The sequence below is a fragment of the Capra hircus genome, chromosome 15 (genome assembly GCF_001704415.2).
Source record: "Capra hircus breed San Clemente chromosome 15, ASM170441v1, whole genome shotgun sequence".
Lineage (NCBI taxonomy): Eukaryota > Metazoa > Chordata > Mammalia > Artiodactyla > Bovidae > Capra > Capra hircus.
The window spans coordinates 14410907-14429433 of record NC_030822.1 but is presented as its reverse complement, the minus strand read 5'-3'; the positions used below and the strand labels follow the sequence as shown (position 1 = coordinate 14429433).

General features: G+C 38.7%; 1 pseudogene; it reads right to left on the bottom strand.

Moving 5' to 3' along the window:
* LOC102185199 overlaps positions 1 to 15472 on the bottom strand; it is a 77360-nt pseudogene extending 61888 nt beyond the window's left edge.

The following is an 18527-nucleotide window of genomic DNA, read 5'->3' as shown; positions in this document are numbered from 1 at the left end:
GCAGATGACATTATTTCATTCTTTTTATGGCTAAGTACTATTCCATTGTATATATGTACCACATCTTCTTTATCCATTTATCTATTGATGGACATTTTGGTTATTTATATGATTGGCTATTATGGAGAGTGCCACTGTGAACATACGGGTGCATGCATTTTTTTGAATTCCAGTTTTGTCTGGAAACTGTTTTTAGTTTTATGAGAAACCTCCCTGCAGTTTTCATAGTGGCTACAAAAATTCACATTCCCACCAACAATGTAGGAGGATTCCCTTTTATATACATAGATTAGTCTCTTCTTTTTTTTTCACTCATTCTTTCATTTATTCATGCATTCAATCCTTTATTTATATTCAGTTCAGTTCAGTCACTCAGTCGTGTTCTACTCTTTGCAACCCCATGAACTGCAGCACACCAGGCCTCCCTGTCCATCACCAACTCCCAGAGTTTACCCAAACTCATGTCCATTGAGTCCATGATGTCATCTAACCATCTCATCCTCTGTCATCCCCATCTCCTCCAGCCCTCCGTCATTCCCAAATCAGGATATTTTCAAATGAGTCGGCTCTTCACCTCAGGTGGCCAAAGTATTGGAATTTCAGCTTCAATATCAGTCCTTCCAATGAACACCCAGGACTGATTTCCTTTAGGATGTGCTGGATGGATCTCTTTGCAGTCCAAGAGATTCTCAAGTGTCTTCTTCAACACAATTCAAAAGCATCAATTCTTTGGCGCTCAGCTTTCTTCACATTGGACTTTCTTCACAGTTGGACCTCTCACATCCATACAAGACAACAGGAAAAACCATAGCCTTGACTAGATGGACCTTTGTTGGCAAAGTAATGTCTCTGCTTTTTAATATGCTGTGTAGGTTAGTCATACCTTTCCTTCCAAGGAATAAGCGTCTTTTAATTTCATGGCTGCAGTCACCATCTGCAGTGATTTTGGAGCCCCCCAAAAATAAAGTCAGCCACTGTTTCCCCATCTATTTGCCATGAAGTGATGGGACCAGATGTCATGATCTTACTTTCCTGAATGTTGAACTTTAAGCCAACTTTTTCACTCTCCTCTTTCACTTTCATCAAGAGGCTCTTTAGTTCTTCTTTACTTTCTGCTATAAGAGTGGTGTTATCTGCATATCTGAGGTTATTGATATTTCTCCCAGCAATCTTGATTCCAGCTTGTGCTTCATCCAGCGCAGCGTTTCTCATGAAGTACTCTGCATATAAGTTAAATAAGCAGGGTGACAGTATATAGCCTTGACGTACTCCTTTTCCTATTTGGAACCAGTCTGTTGTTCCATGTCCAGTTCTAACTATTGCTTCCTGACCTGCATATAGGTTTCTCAAGAGGCAGGTCAGGTGGTCTGGTATTCCCATCTCTTTCAGAATTTTCCACATTTTATTGTGATCCACACAGTCAAAGGCTTTGGCATAGTCAATAAAGCAGAAATAAATGTTTTTCTGGAGCTGTCTTGCTTTTTCCATGATCCAGTGGATGTTGGCAATTTGATCTCTGATTCTTTTGCCTTTTCTAAAACCAGCTTGAACATCAGGAAGTTCACGGTTCCCGCATTGCTGAAGCCTGGCTTGGAGAATTTTGAGCATTATTTTACTAATGCGTGAGATGAGTGCAATTGTGCTGTAGTTTGAGCATTCTTTGACATTGCATTTCTCTGGAATTGGAATGAAAATTGAACTTTTCCAGTCCTGTGGCCACTATCAATATTTATATTGGTATGAGATAATGGATTTGTTATACTTTGGGTTTAAACATCAATTTTATTTCTATATATTTATTTCTCTGGAACTTTGCATAGGTTCTTGCTTTTGCCTCAGTATCCTGCTCACCCTCCCCAATAAACATACAATCTTCAGTTCTCTGACTTTAGTTTTTGTGTCCTAAGAAACATTTTCTTGATCACAGAACTGCTAAAATGCTTATGCTTTAAGTCAATTTGCATTTCAAAATTTTAGAATCAAATTTAGTTTGCATACTCTTGCCATAAAGATATACTGACCTGAAAAAAGTTTGGACCTTTCAGACTAACTGATTTATACGCAATGGCTAATTCATAAAAAGCAAAGGAATTTACATATAGTTTAAGCAAATATAACTTTTTCCTAAAACAACTGCCTATCAATGACTAAATGAGGGATATGATTTATGGTTTTGAAGTGCTCCGGTATGTATTAGGCCTTCCTGCAATAAAAAAATAAAAACTAATTAATCAGGTTTATTATTCAAGAGATCGAACTTTTAGAGTTTCTTTAGACATTACTCTGCTAACAAAAGTCCATATATTCAAGGTTATGGTCTTCCCAGTGATCATGTGTGGTTGTGAGAGCTGGACTGTAAAGAAGGTGGAACACCAAATGCCCTTGAACAGTGGTGCTAGAGAAGACTCCTGAGAGTTCCATGGACAGCAAGGAAATAAAACTAGCCAATCTTAAGAGAAATCAACCCTGAATATTCATTGGAAGGACTGTTGCTAAAGCTGAAACTCTGGTATTTTGATAATTTGATGTGAACAGCTGACTCATTGGAAAAGTCCCTGGTAGCTGGGAAAGATTGAAGGCAAAAGGAAAAGAAGGTTTCAGAGGATGAGATGGCTGGATGGCATCACAGAAGCAATGGACATGAACTTGGACAACCTTCAGGGGATGGTGAGGGACAGGGAGGCCTGGCATGCTGCAGCCCATGGTGTCACAAAGAGTCAGATATGACTTATATGAGACATTTTAAGTCAGAGACGTAAATGAGACATTTTTCAATCAGGGGTCATGGAAGGCATTATAAATATTTTCTAAACTTACTTTATTTTTCTTACTGAAATGACTAATAATCCTCACATTATATTGAGCTTTCAGTATCATTTTAATCCCAGCACTCTCTGAATATATCACCATTTTTAAAAGCCCAGTTTGGCTCTTCTTGTTTTTGCTCTTGTAAACAAGATGCGATTAACAACCTTGTACCTTCATTTTATACAAAGCTTGCACTTTTGTTTCAGAATTTCTAAAAAATAATTTCTCAGTCATTGGTTGTTTTTTAATGCTTATGTTCATTTCTAAATTTTCAAACAGAAGCTTTTATTCCTACCCACATAGTTTGATGATATCTTCCACACTGAATTATGTACTTATGTGAACTCTAAGACTTCAGAGTAAACACTTGAGTAGTTTCATTTCCACTTGCATGCCCCACCTTCCGATTTTCTTACGTTAACTGGTCTCCTATCAGGCATGGTTGAATAAGCTTAGTGTTGACACCTGACTTAAACTGGCTCATTAATGGTAATGAGATTACCATTCTTGGCTAACTGGAATTAGGATGAAGAAATTCTAATTTAGTTTTGTGTAGTTTCTTGAGGGAAGGTGGGTAGTCTTTTACCTACTCTGTATAAAAGGATGAACAGGAGAATACATATTCTGAAAGAAACTTCGAAAATGTTTCAGAGAGAGGCAGGGGCAGACCAGAAGATTCCTGCAACTTCCCAGTTCTAATTTTCAGTCCTTTGCTGAGATTTTATTGCATATTATTGTTGAATACCAAGAGTCAGCCTCTGTATCCTTAAAATCAATTTCTCTTGTTTTCCCTTGATTAAATTGGTTCAGTTACTTGCATCCAGAGAATCACAGTTAATGTAGACAACTATTTCCCCTTGACCTTGGCTGAATTTGTAGATTCTAGAGGCTTATAAATTACCTGGAGACATATTGGCTTGTGTTCAAAATTCTGCCTTCTGAATATTACTCTGTACTCTTGTCTGGTATTTTATGATTCATCCTGATTGAAGAACTTTGTCTGATTCTCTGTAGTTATAGCCTCCAACTGACCCTGCCCTGTTCTTCACTGCACTCGGTGGCTCCTTTTCAGAACAAGCAGTTGTACCTAAAGCACACTTAGGCAGAAAAAGATCCCATTTTCATGTGACTGGCAAAAACAAAGTTTTATGTAAATATAGTTGAGTTTTCATAATGAAAATTTGTTCTAAGAAAGAGGATTATTTTTAGGAAAAAACTAAAAAAAAACCATGGAGAAAAAAAGTTGCATGACAAAATTCCTGAAAGAAAGATGTGGGAATTAGCCTTTCTTCCCAAAAGATTATATATCTTTGAATTTCGTGATGTTTTTAATTTAATTTTTTAAAAATTGAGTTTCTGCCATTGAGTTTAAAATAAGAAGGAACTGATGAGATTGTCAATGAATAAACATATGGCAATGGAAATAGTAAGCATTTATTTGGTAATTTGAAATTCTTTACAGTATGGTTTCATATTCCCAAAGAATACAGCTATTTCTGATAATATTAAAATGTTAATAAACATAAATTTAGTAACTGAGATGTCATTAGAAAGCAATCACCCATGTTTGTTTTAAAAGCTGCTTAGATATTTACATAATATTTTGTTTTGACTTCAAAAGAGAGATGATCAAATAAAACAGATGGGTCAATTTGAATAAGTGACAAGATTTCTTATTCAAATATATGGTTTCAGTTGCCCAAGATTTTCAGCCAAGTTTGGAAGTTTCCAGTGTGAGTAAAGCATGCTATTAAATTAGCATGGAAGTAAAGACTAAATGATTTGTGATTTATTGGGAATTTTCTAGCCAAATTGATCCTATGACATTTACCTTAAATCTTTTTCCTTTCCCTTCCAACTATAAGTGCTTGCTTAGCATTTATCCACTGAATAACTGTTTATTGAACATTTCATACAAAGCACTGCCCTGGTCAATTTCAGGGGGAAAAAAAAGTCTATACTGATTCCACTATCTGAACGCATATTTATAAACAATTATAATGTAGAGAATAAACAGAGTATTCTAAGGAATGTGCAGATGCCTCATTTTTAGAGGTCTGAAGATTGACACAGCTGAGGGGATATTGAGATAGAAAATGTATACTCTATTATCTGGGCTTCCTGAAAGTGAAAGTGAAGTCTCTCAGTTGTGTCCGACTCTTTGCGACCCTGTGGACTATAGCCCACCAGGCTCCTCCATCCATGGGATTCTCCAGGCAAGAATACTGGAGTAGGTTGCCATTTCCTTCTCCAGGGGTCTTCATGACCCAGGAATCGAACCCAGGCCTCCCACACTGCAGCAGATGCTTTAGGCTTCCTAGGTGGCGTTAATGGTAAAGAACCTGCCTGTCAATGCAGGAAACATAAGACATGTGGGTCCCTGGGTCAGAAAGATTGTCTGGAGGGAAGATCCTCTGGAAGATGGCATGGCAATCCACTCAACTATTCTGGCCTGGAGAATCCCATGGACAGAGGAGCCTGGCAAGCTACAGTCCATAGTGTCACAAAGAGTTGGGACAGGGCTACAGTGACTTAACACACACACATGCTAAAGTTAGAGCATATTCACTGCACTACAGTGGTTTCATCTATCTCTCTACAAGTCTTACTTTTGCAGTACCAAATGCAAACATGATTTCGAAGAAGAATCATATACTTGTTTCCTAATACATTCTCAACCATAATTTGAGGGCTGGAAAGATGTCTTCTAAATAAAAGAATATTGAAGTTTTGCTTTCTGGACTCCAGAAATGCTAACTATAACAAACAGTTGTTTCCTGATTTTTACATTAATCTAAAAATATGTTTAAAAATAGCTGCTGAAACTACTTTCTGTCTCCTTACTTACAGTTAGGTTAGGACTCTTTTTGGACTCTAGATCCTCTAAGGTATAATTTGCACTGCTCATGTCTACTTACTTTGAAAACACATCCTTTCCCCAGCGCCATCAACTTTCTTTTATCAGCAACCCTCACAGTTCTGAAAGCTCCCATTCTCACCATGTGGCACTGTGTCTTGTAAGTGTATCACACAGTTTGGGGGCAGCTGCAATGATGCCCTGGTGTTATTTTCTTTGTGACGGAGAGTTATAACTCCTCCAGAGTCCATTTCAAGGTGAACTTGACTCCTGTGGTTATCCAACTACCTCCTTTAGAAGTGTTTCTGAATCATACATATAACTACTTCTGAGTCCTTCTGAAGATGACTATGGGTTCTGCAAAGGGCCAGAAAACTAAAATATTGTTATAGGAAAATGTTTTTTAGGAAACTTATAAATGCTTTATTTAGCAATGGACAAGAGCATTAAAAGACAAAACAAATCACAATCAAGTAACAGTTGACTTGATACTACAAATAAATCACTTTGAAAGCCTAATATAACAAAGTAAAATGATCAAATCATTTCATAAGACTGATTATCAATATTTTGAAAATTGCTACCTTTACATGCTATGGAGTGGAGGCAAAGGCTAACAGGCACATATTAGAGGAATATATATGTGTATGTATTTATTTATACATTTATATATATAAAATGTATAATAGTAATATATATACATTATATACACACACACACACATATATATATATATATTCAATGGTATATTTATCTAATTACATCTACTAAACTGTGCATTTAAACACAGAGACAATATTATTAGTTCCTAAAAATATCTGTCATCAGTAGTTCTGACATAGTTTAAATTTACTCTTTCTCTTTTCTCTCTCTCTTTCTATATATATAGTATTAAACTATTATATAGTATTAAGCTGTTATATATAGTATATTTTACATATGTTCCAAACTATCTTTTGAAGGATGTTTTCATAGCTAACAGCTTTGGAAGATAAGAGATAGTGTCTCCCTCTGAGGCAGAGGGCAGATTTGTTCCTGAAGGTTATGATATTGTCTCCCTAAAGGGCAAAGGTTGAGATGATTTCCTAGAAGCTCCAAAGCTTCCATATTTCTAAACTGAATCCGTGGGCTCCTGTCTACACACAGCATTCTCTGCCTTACTACTGTGGAACACGGTGGGGCGAGAAACTCAATGTGAATGAGAAACTCATTGCCCGCTGTGTCAGGCATAATAAGGTCCTTGCTTCTGACACAAAATCCTGTCTTCCTATAGCATCTATGAATCTGTGACAGACTAACAGTTTAATTTTACAAGTAGAGCAAAATCTTAGCTTTGACACTTTGTAGTTATTTTTTTTTTAGATTTCTTCTTTTTAATAATAAAAGCAGTATTTTCTTAGTACAAAGAGTTTACAAACATGAGGAAACATGTGAGGGAAAAAACATATAATCTGTGAACACAAAGAGGGTAACATTTTTATTTTAACACAAATTTTAATGTTGCCTACATGTATATTTACATGATATCATACACTCATGCTAACAGCATAAATTGCATTTTGCCCACTGCTTTTGTCCCCTAAAATTATATGATGAGTATTTTTGTGTCATTTTTTTAAACATGATTTTGAATATCTGCTTAGTATTCATTTTATTATAACTAAATCCTTTATTTACATAATTATTCTTCTATTATTGAACATTCAGGTAATTTAAAGCTTTTACTTATTAAAAATGATTCTACAATGAGCATTTTTTTCATACTTTTATTGTGCTTCTTTTTTTACAAGTAAAAAGGAATCCACAAGATGTAATTGCTAGGTCTCAAAAATTTTTCATTTTTTTTAAATGTGTGTTTTAGTTCTCTCATTTTTGAGGCAGAAGTTCCACATAACCTGAATCTGCATAGGAGATTCTGTAATCCTTAACCTCATTAGACTCTTTTTCTGAGTGAATGGGCTTTGTGTTTCGATTCTTCTTGATTGGTTAGTCCAGAAGTGTTCATCTGTTTCACAGATCCCACTGACATTTCCCTTTTCACCCTTCAATTAGGGAATCACCATTGAATGCACATGAGGTGGTAGATTTACTTTGTTGTACAGTCGCTACGTCTCATCTGACCCTATTGTGACCCCATGGACTTCAGCCTGCCAGGCTCCTCTCTCCTTAGGATTTCCCAGGAAAGAATATGGGAGTGGGTTTCCATTTCCTTCTCCAGGCTATCTCCTCAACCCAGGGATTGAACTCACATCTCTTGCTTGGAGGTAGATTCTTTGCCACTCAGACACCTGATTTACATTAGGTGGCTATCAAAATAGATTTTCCTATCAAAATCTATTATTTAATTCTTTGAGTCTTTCTTAACATTTTGAAATAGCTGGCATTAATAGGATGACTGTAGAACTTTGTCTCATTTTCAGTTCAGTTCAGTTCAGTTCAGTTGCTCAGTCATGTCCGACTCTTTGAGACCCCATGAACTGCAGCACACCAGGCCTCCTGTCCATCACCAACTCCCGGAGTTCACCCAAATTCATGTCCATTGAGTCGCTGATGCCATCCAACCATCTTATCCTCTGCCATCCCCTTCTCATGTCCTAAATCCCTCCCAGCATCACGGTCTTTTCCAATGAGTCAGCTCTTCTCATCAGGTGGCCAAAATATTGGAGTTTCAGCTTCAACATCAGTCCTTCCTATGAATACCCAGGACTGATCTCCTTTAGAATGGACTGGTTGGATCTCCCTCTCAGCTTTCTTTACAGTCCAACTCTCATATCCATACATAACCACTGGAAAAACCATAGCCATGACTAGATGGACCTTTGTTGGCAGAGTAATATCTCTGCTTTTTAATATGCTGTCTAGGCTGGTCATAACTTTTCTTCCAATAAGTAAGCATCTTTTAATTTCATGGCTGAAATAAATATCTACAGTGATTTTGGAGCCCCCCAAAATAAAGTCTGACACTGTTTCCACTGTTTCTCCATCTATTTCCCATGAAGTGATGGGACCAGATGCCATAATCTTCGTTTTCTGAATGTTGAGCTTTAGCCAACTTTTTCACTCTCCTCTTTCACTTTCATCAAGAGGCTTTTTAGTTCTTTTTCACTTTCTGCCATAAGGGCAGTGTCATCTGCATATCTGAGGTTATTGATATTGCTCGCAGCAATCTTGATTCCAGCTTGTACTTCTTCCAGCCCAGCGTTTCTCATGATGTACTCTGCATATAAGTTAAATAAGCAGGGTGACAATATACAGACTTGATGTACTCCTTTTCCTATTTGGAACCAGTCTGTTTTTCCATGTCCAGTTCTAACTGTTGCTTCCTGACCTGCATATAGGTTTCTCAAGAGGCAGGTCAGGTGGTCTGGTATTCCCATCTCTTTCAGAATCTTCCACTGTTTGCTGTGATCCACCGTCAAAGGCTTTGGCATAGTCAATAAAGCAGAAATAGATGTTTTTCTGGAACTCTCTTGCTTTACTGATGATCCAGCAGATGTTGGCAATTTGATCTCTGATTCTTTTGCCTTTTCTAAAACCAGCTTGAACATCTGCAAGTTCATGGTTCACGTATTGCTGAAGCCTGGTTTGGAGAATTTTGAGCATTACTTTACTAGCGTATGAGATGATTGCAATTGTGCGGTAGTTTAAGTGTTGAATTAAAAAAAAAAATCACAGCTTAAAAGTTGAGAATGATGTTTTATTTGGTGTACATTCCTAGGACTTCAAGTCCAGGAGGCAGCATCTTAAGTAACCCTGAGAAAACTGCTCTGAAGAGCAATGGGGACACCATGATATAAAGGAGTTTTTGCAGCAACACCTGGTACCAGAAAATAATTACTGTTAATAAAAAGTGAAAGTGAAAGTCGCTCAGTTGTGTCTGACTCTTTGAGACCCCATGGTCTATACAGTTAATAAAAAGATAACCACATATCTCAAGTTAAGGGATTTAACACTTTTCTTTGTATAGGAAGCTGCCAAAATCTGGGCTCACTGAAATTATGATGTGCCAGCTATCTGGGGCCAAGGTCCTGTGTTTTCACATCCAGAGTTTCCTCAAGCTGCACCTCAAAGAGTGGCTGCCATCTGATGACTGCTCGATGGCAGGTAGCCTTTGCCTCCTGAGTCACCTCAGAGATCACCATTGTGGGAATGGGGGTGCAATTGCCGATACTGCGACAGCTTTTGTTTACTAATACGGCAGGCAATATTTTATTTTTCAATGGTTTTGGAACGGATTTGTTTATTATCCTAGAATTAATGTCATGGTGATTGTGCCATAATTTATCAAATTAAATATTTATTTACTCTCCACCCAAAGCCTACCTGGGGAGTACTCTCATTTTGTACACCTCTTTGATGCCTGCCACATCCCCTATAGCAATGCTCATTACTTTTCTAGGAAAGTTTACCTGCCATTTTGACAACTGATGGTATATTGTGATAGTCCAGACTATAAACCCTAGAGGTAAGGCTTAGACTCTAATATATATATCTAAAATCTAATTTTCTGGTTGTATCAAAAATATCAGTCACTTTGCCTCTTCCTAAATCAGTATGAATTGCCATAGGGTCAGGCAGCTGACATTTGGGGGCAGCATAGTCCTGGTCCATTAACAAGCTGTGAGGCAGAAGATAGATGAGCTCTAGGTTGGGCTGTGCTGTGTGGTGCTTATTTGCTCAGTCATATCCATCTCTCTGTGACCTTATAGAATGCAGGCCACCAGTCCATGGAATTTTCCAGGCAAGAATACTGGAGTGGGGTGCCATGCCCTTCTCCAGGGGGCTCCAGGTTAGGCATTTACAACTAGCCACTTGTTTGTACTTCAAGATGGAAATAATAACAAGAATAGGGCAAAGCTAGTCTCTACTTCCTCTGGACACTTTAAGATAATAGTTATGACAGAGCAGAGAGGGACTAAACCCTGTTTGAGTAAAAGAACAAGAGGTCACATATTTTCCATCGCTGGGGCAAGGGAGCCACTGTACATATGCAGAAAGACTCCTTGGGGGTCAAAATGGAGGGGGCACCACCCCAAAATCAGTGATGCCAAGGCCTCCGATAGGCCTCTGAGTTGGAATCCATCTTGGAAAAAAACATTTTCACACACCAGTCAGGAAGAGTCTTCTGGAAGGTTATGTGTGGGAAAAGATAATTGGTCAAAACAAAGAGCAACTTCCCAGGTGGCTCAGTGGTAAAGAATCCACCTGCCAAGCAGAGAACGGGTTCCATTCTGGGTCAGGAAGATGCCCTGAAGAAGGAAATGGCAACCTACTCCAGTATTTTTGCCTGGGAAATCCATAGTAGGCTAAGTCCATGGGATCACAAAAGAGTCAGACATAACTTAGTGACTAAACAACAACAAAATAAAGAGCCAGAAGAACAATCCTATGTAAATGATTTAACCACCTCTTTGCTGTGCTCCTCCTCACTAGGCAGGACGCCCGCACCCTTTTTTTCTAGATGTGTATCTCAGCCTGGCTTCTGTCTTGAAAAAATTGTTTCTCGCTGTGTTCTCCCATTTGTTGTGTTGTGTCTCTAACAATCAATTTTGCACTAATGGCAACCCACTCCAGTCCTCTTGCCTGGAGAAATCCATGGAGGGAGAAGCCTGGTAGGCTACAGTCCATTGGGTCGCAAAGAGTCGGACACAACTGAGCGACTTCACTTTAATTTCTTTTACAAGTTTTGGCTTCTTGACACATCCTGCTTTCAAACAGAGGCACGAACCAGGGAAAATTTGCCTCTGACCTCTAGTTTTTGTTGGTCTAGTGGTTAGAATTCCTAGTCTTCATATAGGTTGAAAATGGTGGTTGTTTAGTTGCTAAGTTATATTTGACTCTTGCAACCCCATGGACTACAACCTACCAGGCTCCTCTGTCCATGGGATTTCCCAAGCAAGAATACTGGAGTGGGTTGCCTTTTCTTCTTCACTTCATACAGGCTCAGTTCAGTTCAGTCGCCCAGTCGTGTCCAACTCTTGGCGACCCCATGAAACACAGCACATCAGGCCTCCCTGTCCATCACCAACTCCCGGAGTTCACCCAGACCTGCGTCCATTGAGTCAGTGATGCCATCCAGCCATCTCATCCTCTGTCGTCCCCTTCTCCTCCTGCCCCCAATCCCTCCCAGCATCAGAGTCTTTTCCAATAAGTTACTCTTCGCATGAGGTGGCCAAAGTACTGGAGTTTCAGCTTTAGCATCATTCCCTCCAAAGGAATCCCAGGGCTGATCTCCTTCAGAATGGACTGGTTGGATCTCCTTGCAGTCCAAGGGACTCTCAAGAGTCTCTCCAACACCACAGTTCAAAAGCATCAATTCTTCGGCACTCAGCTTTCTTCACAGTCCAACTCTCACATCCATACATGACCACAGGAAAAACCATAGCCTTAACTAGACAAACCTTTGTTGGCAAAGTAATGTCTCTGCTCTTTGTGTGTGTGTGTGTGTGTGTGTGTGTGTGTGTGTGTGTGTCTCTGCTTTTGAATATACTATCTAGGTTGGTCATAACCTTTCTTCCATGGAGTAAGCGTCTTTTAATTTCATGACTGTAGTCACCATCTGCAGTGCTTTTGGAGCCCCCAGAAAATGAAGTCTGACACTGTTTCCACTGTTTCCCCATCTATTTCCCATGAAGTGATGGGACCAGATGCCATGATCTTCATTTTCTGAATGTTGAGCTTTAAGCCGACTTTTTCACTCTCCACTTTCACTTTCATCAATAGGCTTTTTAGTTCCTCTTCATACAGGCTACCTAGGTTCAATTCCAGGACAGGGAATGAAGATCTTGCCTCAAGCCCACTGCCCTCTCTCCAAGATCATTTACGCATAAAATTTCAATTAGATCTCCCTCTCTAAGAAATTATGAGCAGAAAGACAAAGCACCTACTCAGCTTTGTGTGTTTGCATGCTAATAACTGGAAGGAACATCAATGAAGCAAATGATTAAATAACTACAAAAAACAAATGATAAAAGCTCATCTACTGGTGCCAAAATCGTTATTAAAAACAAACAAACTGTTCTCAAGTTTCTGTTTGTAGCTTTGTTAAGAGGGTTTGGGTCCCTTTTAGGATTCCAAATTAGAGAAGACAACCAAGTGAAACAAAAGAGCAAACAAGAGAAATAAGGAAAAAAAAAAAAAATGAACAGAAAACTCCTGGGTAGATCTTGAGTCTGTTTAGTGGATAAAAATCTTTCTCTTCCAAAGAAATCCTTTCTTTTCACTCGTACATTGCAAATAGAATCAAAAGATTTCTGATTGTGAAGATGCAAAATATGGATGCATACATGTGTAACCAAATGCAGGTTTGGCAGCTCACCACTCAATACTCCATAAATCAAGGGGTAAACTTTGGTAGAGAAGATGGTTACTTTATTCAGAAAAGCAAGCCATCTGGGGAGATGGTGGACTTATGAACAAAGACCAGTGTCAACTACAAATTGGCATTTGCCCTGGGCGCTTGCCATCTACTGCTACAAGAGTTAAATCAGGTGCTGTTGCAGATGCTAATCTTCAACACCCCCTGAAACAAGTTGAGAGGGAAGAGTAGAAATGAGACACTCCTTGTTCTGGGAAAAGCTGGCAGAACAGGTCTCCAGATGGTTAGATATTTTCAGGAGCTGTTTTTACAAGCCTGATTCCTGTGTCCCCTCAAATCTAGAAAGCACTAAAATCCTTGGTGATGACTGCTCCCTGTGAATAGCAGAAAACTCCTGCAAATATATATATGTATATATATGATCTTCCCCCCTGCCTCACTGGATCAATTTTTCAGAGCTATCTGAGGTACTGTCTCCCAGGCTGCAGTCCTCGTTTTGCCCCAAATAAAACAACTTGTAATTCGCACATTGTGCTTTTTTTGTTGTTGTTAATTTGACACCAACTCCGAAGATTCTGCTCAACCATGACAATTTTTAACGGGGAAACAATCTCAGTTGATTATTAAGGCAGGAGGTCAGATTCTTCATCATTTTTCCATTGCGTCATGGGAAGCTGTCTTTCTCTCACAGTTTGACTGTAATTGGATGTTCTCCTGCTCATGTGGTCTGCCTGAAAATTTACTAAGGGGAAGCTAGTGGTAGTAAGGGGCTTCCCAGGTGGTGCTAGTGGTAAAGAAGCTGACTGCCAATGCAGGAGACATAAGAGACTTGGATTTGATCCCTGGGTCTGGAAGATCCCCTGGAGGAGGGCATGGCAACCCATCCCAGTATTCTTGCCTTGAGAATCCCTATGGACAGAGAAGCCTGGCAGGCTATAGTCCATGGGGTCACAGAGAGTCGGACACAACTGAAGTGACTGAACACGCACAGGGGTAGTGAGTCAGTCATCCTCTGACTACTCAATTCTTCATTCTTATTCCTTCTTATCCAGGCAAAGAATCAAGTTAGGTAAGGTTTTTTGTATACTTAGAAAAACAGAAATTAGGAGCTAAATTACATGTTGCCTAAAGATCTCATCTTTATGATTAAGGTTTATGGAAAAAACAAGCAGCTCCTTTGCCACTTTTCTTTCTTTGCCCCTTTCTCTCTTTTCTTTGCACCCCCTGAAATTAGATTCCTTAACAGAGAGTAGGCGATATAGATCTTAATCTTTCTTGATGATTACCTTTCAAAGAAATTGCTCCTAGGTCCTTGAAAAAGACATTCCTGGTCATAAAACTGGCAAGAGCATTTTTAAAAGATTTTCATATATCTCAAAGAAACAAAAACAAACATATCAGAGAGAGAGAGAGAAATAATTTACAACTGTAAGTTTTCTAAAGTAAATGTTCTAAGAAAAGAGAAGCTGGGGTCCTGTGGTCAGGAAGAAGATTATCTATATTTTAGTCCAGCATGGGAAATAGATGGGGAAACAGTGGAAACAGTGTCAGACTTTATTTTGGGGGAGGGCTGTAAAATCACTGCAGATGGTGACTACAGTCATGAAACTAAAAGACGCTTACTCCATGGAAGAAAGGTTATGACCAACCTAGATAGTATATTCCATAGCAGAGACATTACTTTGCCAACTAAGGTCCGTCTAGTCAAGGCTATGGTTTTTCCTTCGGTCATGTATGGATGTGAGAGTTGGACTGTGAAGAAGGCTGAGTGCTGAAGAATTGATTCTTTTGAACTGTGGTGTTGGAGAAGACTCTTGAGAGTCCCTTGGACTGCAAGGAGATCCAACCAGTCCATTCTAAAGGAGATCAGGCCTGGGATTTCTTTGGAAGGAATGATGCTGAAGCTGAAATTCCAGTACTTTGGCCAGCTCATGCGAAGAGTTGACTCATTGGAAAAGACTCTGATGCTGGGAGGGATTGGGGGCAGGAGGAGAAGGGGACGACAGAGGATGAGATGGCTGGATGGCATCACTGACTCGATGGACGTGAGTCTGAGTGAACTCCGGGAGTTGGTGATGAATAGGGAGGCCTGGTGTGCTATGATTCATGGGGTCGCAAAGAGTTGGACATGATTGAGCGACTGAACTGAACTGAAGGAGAATTGTAAGGTCCTCTTCATCACATGAATCTTTGTAATTTTATAGAATGAATTACAAAGTAAAACTACCTCTTCTCCCTCATGTATATAGAATTGATAACTATTTCTGTTGTATGAATATTCTCAGATATTCAAATAATATCATTACATGCATTTGACAAGAATTAAAATATAACTATTAAATAACAAGTCACTTTTGTGTTATTTAGTAAAATGGGGAAGCTTAGTGCACATAGTATTTCTCTGTCATTAATCAGCTGGTAATAGGTACTAATCCTTTCATCTTTGAGTTACCTTGTTCTGCTCCATCCTTCTGTTGGCCAATAGCCATTCTGGGTGGTAGCTCCTATGGATGCTTCATGTTACAGTCACTTTCATGATTTGGAGCCTGAGACATCAGACATTAGTGAGAAATGGACTGTCATTTATGTCAAAACTCTTCATCTTTGTCACTGTTGTGTTTCACACTTTGTCAGTTCATGCTTCTTGCATGGCTGTTGTGCTTTTCTCTTTAACAGGAACTAACTTGTTTCTGCATCTTCTTCTTGACCATGAGCCTACATGCTTAAAAATATAGTGGCTGACTTAGACTTGTGAAAGTTGCTCAGTCATGTCCGACTCTTGTGACCCCATGGACTATACAGTCCATGGAATTCTCCAGGCCAGAATACTGGAGTGGGTAGCCTTTCCCTTCTCCAGCAGACCTTCCCAACCCAGGAATTGAACCAGGGTATCCTGTGTTGTAGGCAGATTCTTTATCAACTGAGCTATCAGGGAAGCCCATAGTGGCTGAAGGTGAGACAGAAATTTTTGATTGTCCCAAATGATTCCACATTTTGCAGAATAGAAGAGTAAGTACTTGAAGATCAAGTATACTCTCTAAGGTTATAATAGTTCATTATATGGATGAAATTTTCATTTCAGTTGAGTGGAATTTTCTTATGGATGTGAAGTTAACTTAATTAGCATACAGTTGGTTTTAAAACTATAGTATAAATTTTTATTCATCATTTGAGATAGAATGAGGACACTTTTTAAATTTATGGGACAACAAATTATCAATGATAACCTTCATTATTTTTTAAAAGAAAGACTCTAGAGCTTCAGTGTTTACTTCTGTATGCTAGGAATAATGTTTGATTATTAAGTGTTGCTGAAAAAAGAGTGGATGCCTGTGAGGTAAAATAAGAGCATCTTAGAAATAGACCTATAATGAATATTGGGAAAGGTAAGTATTTTCAGTTAAATCTAAACTTTTTGCAGTAATATCTTAAAAACAATAATATTAAAAATATAAAAAGGTATTAGAAATCACTTAAATCATCAGTCAGTGGCATGCTGTTTATTACATGATTATGGATGTTTCATCAGAGCAAAATAGCTTGCCTCCCTGAGATAAAAATATGTGCTCTCTTCATTCCATGGAGACAATTGCTTCTGGCTTTATTATAAATAATCCTGTTACCAGTCTCTCATAGTTCAAAACATGAGTAATTTTTCCTTTTACAAGGGAATAAGCATATAACACTGATGAAATTGACTTGCAGATATGGAGTTAAACTTGGTTATATTATAGAAAGATTTTAAGAATAGTTCAATTTGGAAACTAATTGGCTGTATGCATTACTAACTTTAACATAAAATGAAAATTTGATAGAGCCATGGGTGCCAGAATATGGCCATAATTTCCCAGACACATATCCTTGAACTAGATTGGATAAAGTACATACCTCATGATATAGTCTAAAAGCAACATTTACCTGACAGAAATTTAAATAAGGACTAGACTATTGTATGCCAATCAAAATCAAATTTCTATCAAATCACTTGCAAAGTGAGTTGAAGTTGCTTCATAATCTTCAATTACTATCTTTAATCTTTAATTTAGTATCTTTGCTCTTATAGATAAATTCATTAAATTACAATCCTTCATTCATGTATTCAGTTGATAAATAGAACTGAGTTAGAGTTCAAATAGTATAATTAAGACATCATTGGATAATGATGATTAGAGATTTCTAAGTTTGAATTCTAGCTGTGCCATCTGTAAATTTTGTTAATGTTTCTGTAATGATTAAATAATGCAATGCATTGTCCACTGATATCTGCTGATGTTATATTCCTGTCATGAAGATGTCAAGCCTAGCATGTGGTTGAGTGATTTGAGGAAGCAGCCTATTTCAGTATTTCTCATGTTCTCCTAGATAGCTAGGATCTATTTTATTGCCTTGTCACCTAGTATTCTGATGGTCCTTCACCATTTTCATGCTGCTTTTGAATACACAGAAATAATTCTACTTTTTCCACACCTTGCTGGGGCCGTAGCGGAATCTCAGAGAGATCAAACCAGTCATGCAGCTATTCTCACCATGAGGTCTTCACTCCTTCCCAGGGTTTAATCAAGAGAGAAAGCAAAGGTCTCCTGTCCTTGGGTTTCAAAAGCAAGTGGTTTCTATCACTGCTTTCCTCCAAGCTTGAGTCAGGATGAAGAGCGATATGGGAGAGTAGAGGCAGTTTGGGAAACAGTGTCCCTTTTCAGGAACTTGTTAGCATTTATTCACTCCATGTTTCTTTTTACTTGTCTCCCACCTAGTCAAGGGATTCCCAGGTGGGATCAGTGGTAAAGAATCTACCTGCCAGTACAGGAGACCCAAGAAAACCACATTTGATCCCTGGATCAGGAAGATCCCTGGAGGAGGAAATGGCAACCCACTCCCTTATTCTTGCCTAGGAAATCCCATGGACAGAGGAGCCTGGTGGGCTAGAAACCTTGGGGTCACAAGGAGTCGGACATGACTGAGCATGCACACACCTATAGTCTAGGACTTCAATTACTTGTTTGTTTGTTTCTTTTTATTAGTTGGAATAATAACTTATAGATTCCCTTCTATGTTTTTCTCTGTTGCTGCTGTTGCTAAGTCACTTCAGTCGTGTCCGACTCTGCGACCCCATAGATAGCAGCCCGTCAGGCTCCCCCGTCCCTGGGATTCTCCAGGCAAGAACTCTGGAGTGGGTTGCCATTTTCTTCTCCAATGTATGAAAGTGAAAAGTGAAAGTGAAGTCGCTCAGTCATGTCCAACTCTTAGTGACCCCCTGGACTTCAGCCTACCAGGCTTCTCCATCTATGCTAAATTTTATTTTACTCATGACCCCAAATTCAAAACTCTTCTGCTGTACTTTTGTTAAAATAGTTCTTTCATAAATCAATGTATAGAAACTAGAAGCTTCTCCAGTGGGAAGAAATTCAAGAGTACCAACAAATATGAAAGGCTATACAGGTATGTGTTTGTGTATGCGTACATACACATTTGCATGTATAAGTATTCACACATGTGTTTGTGAGTTTGTAAGCATAGTGTGTAAAATGTTGGTAGTTAAGAAAGAAG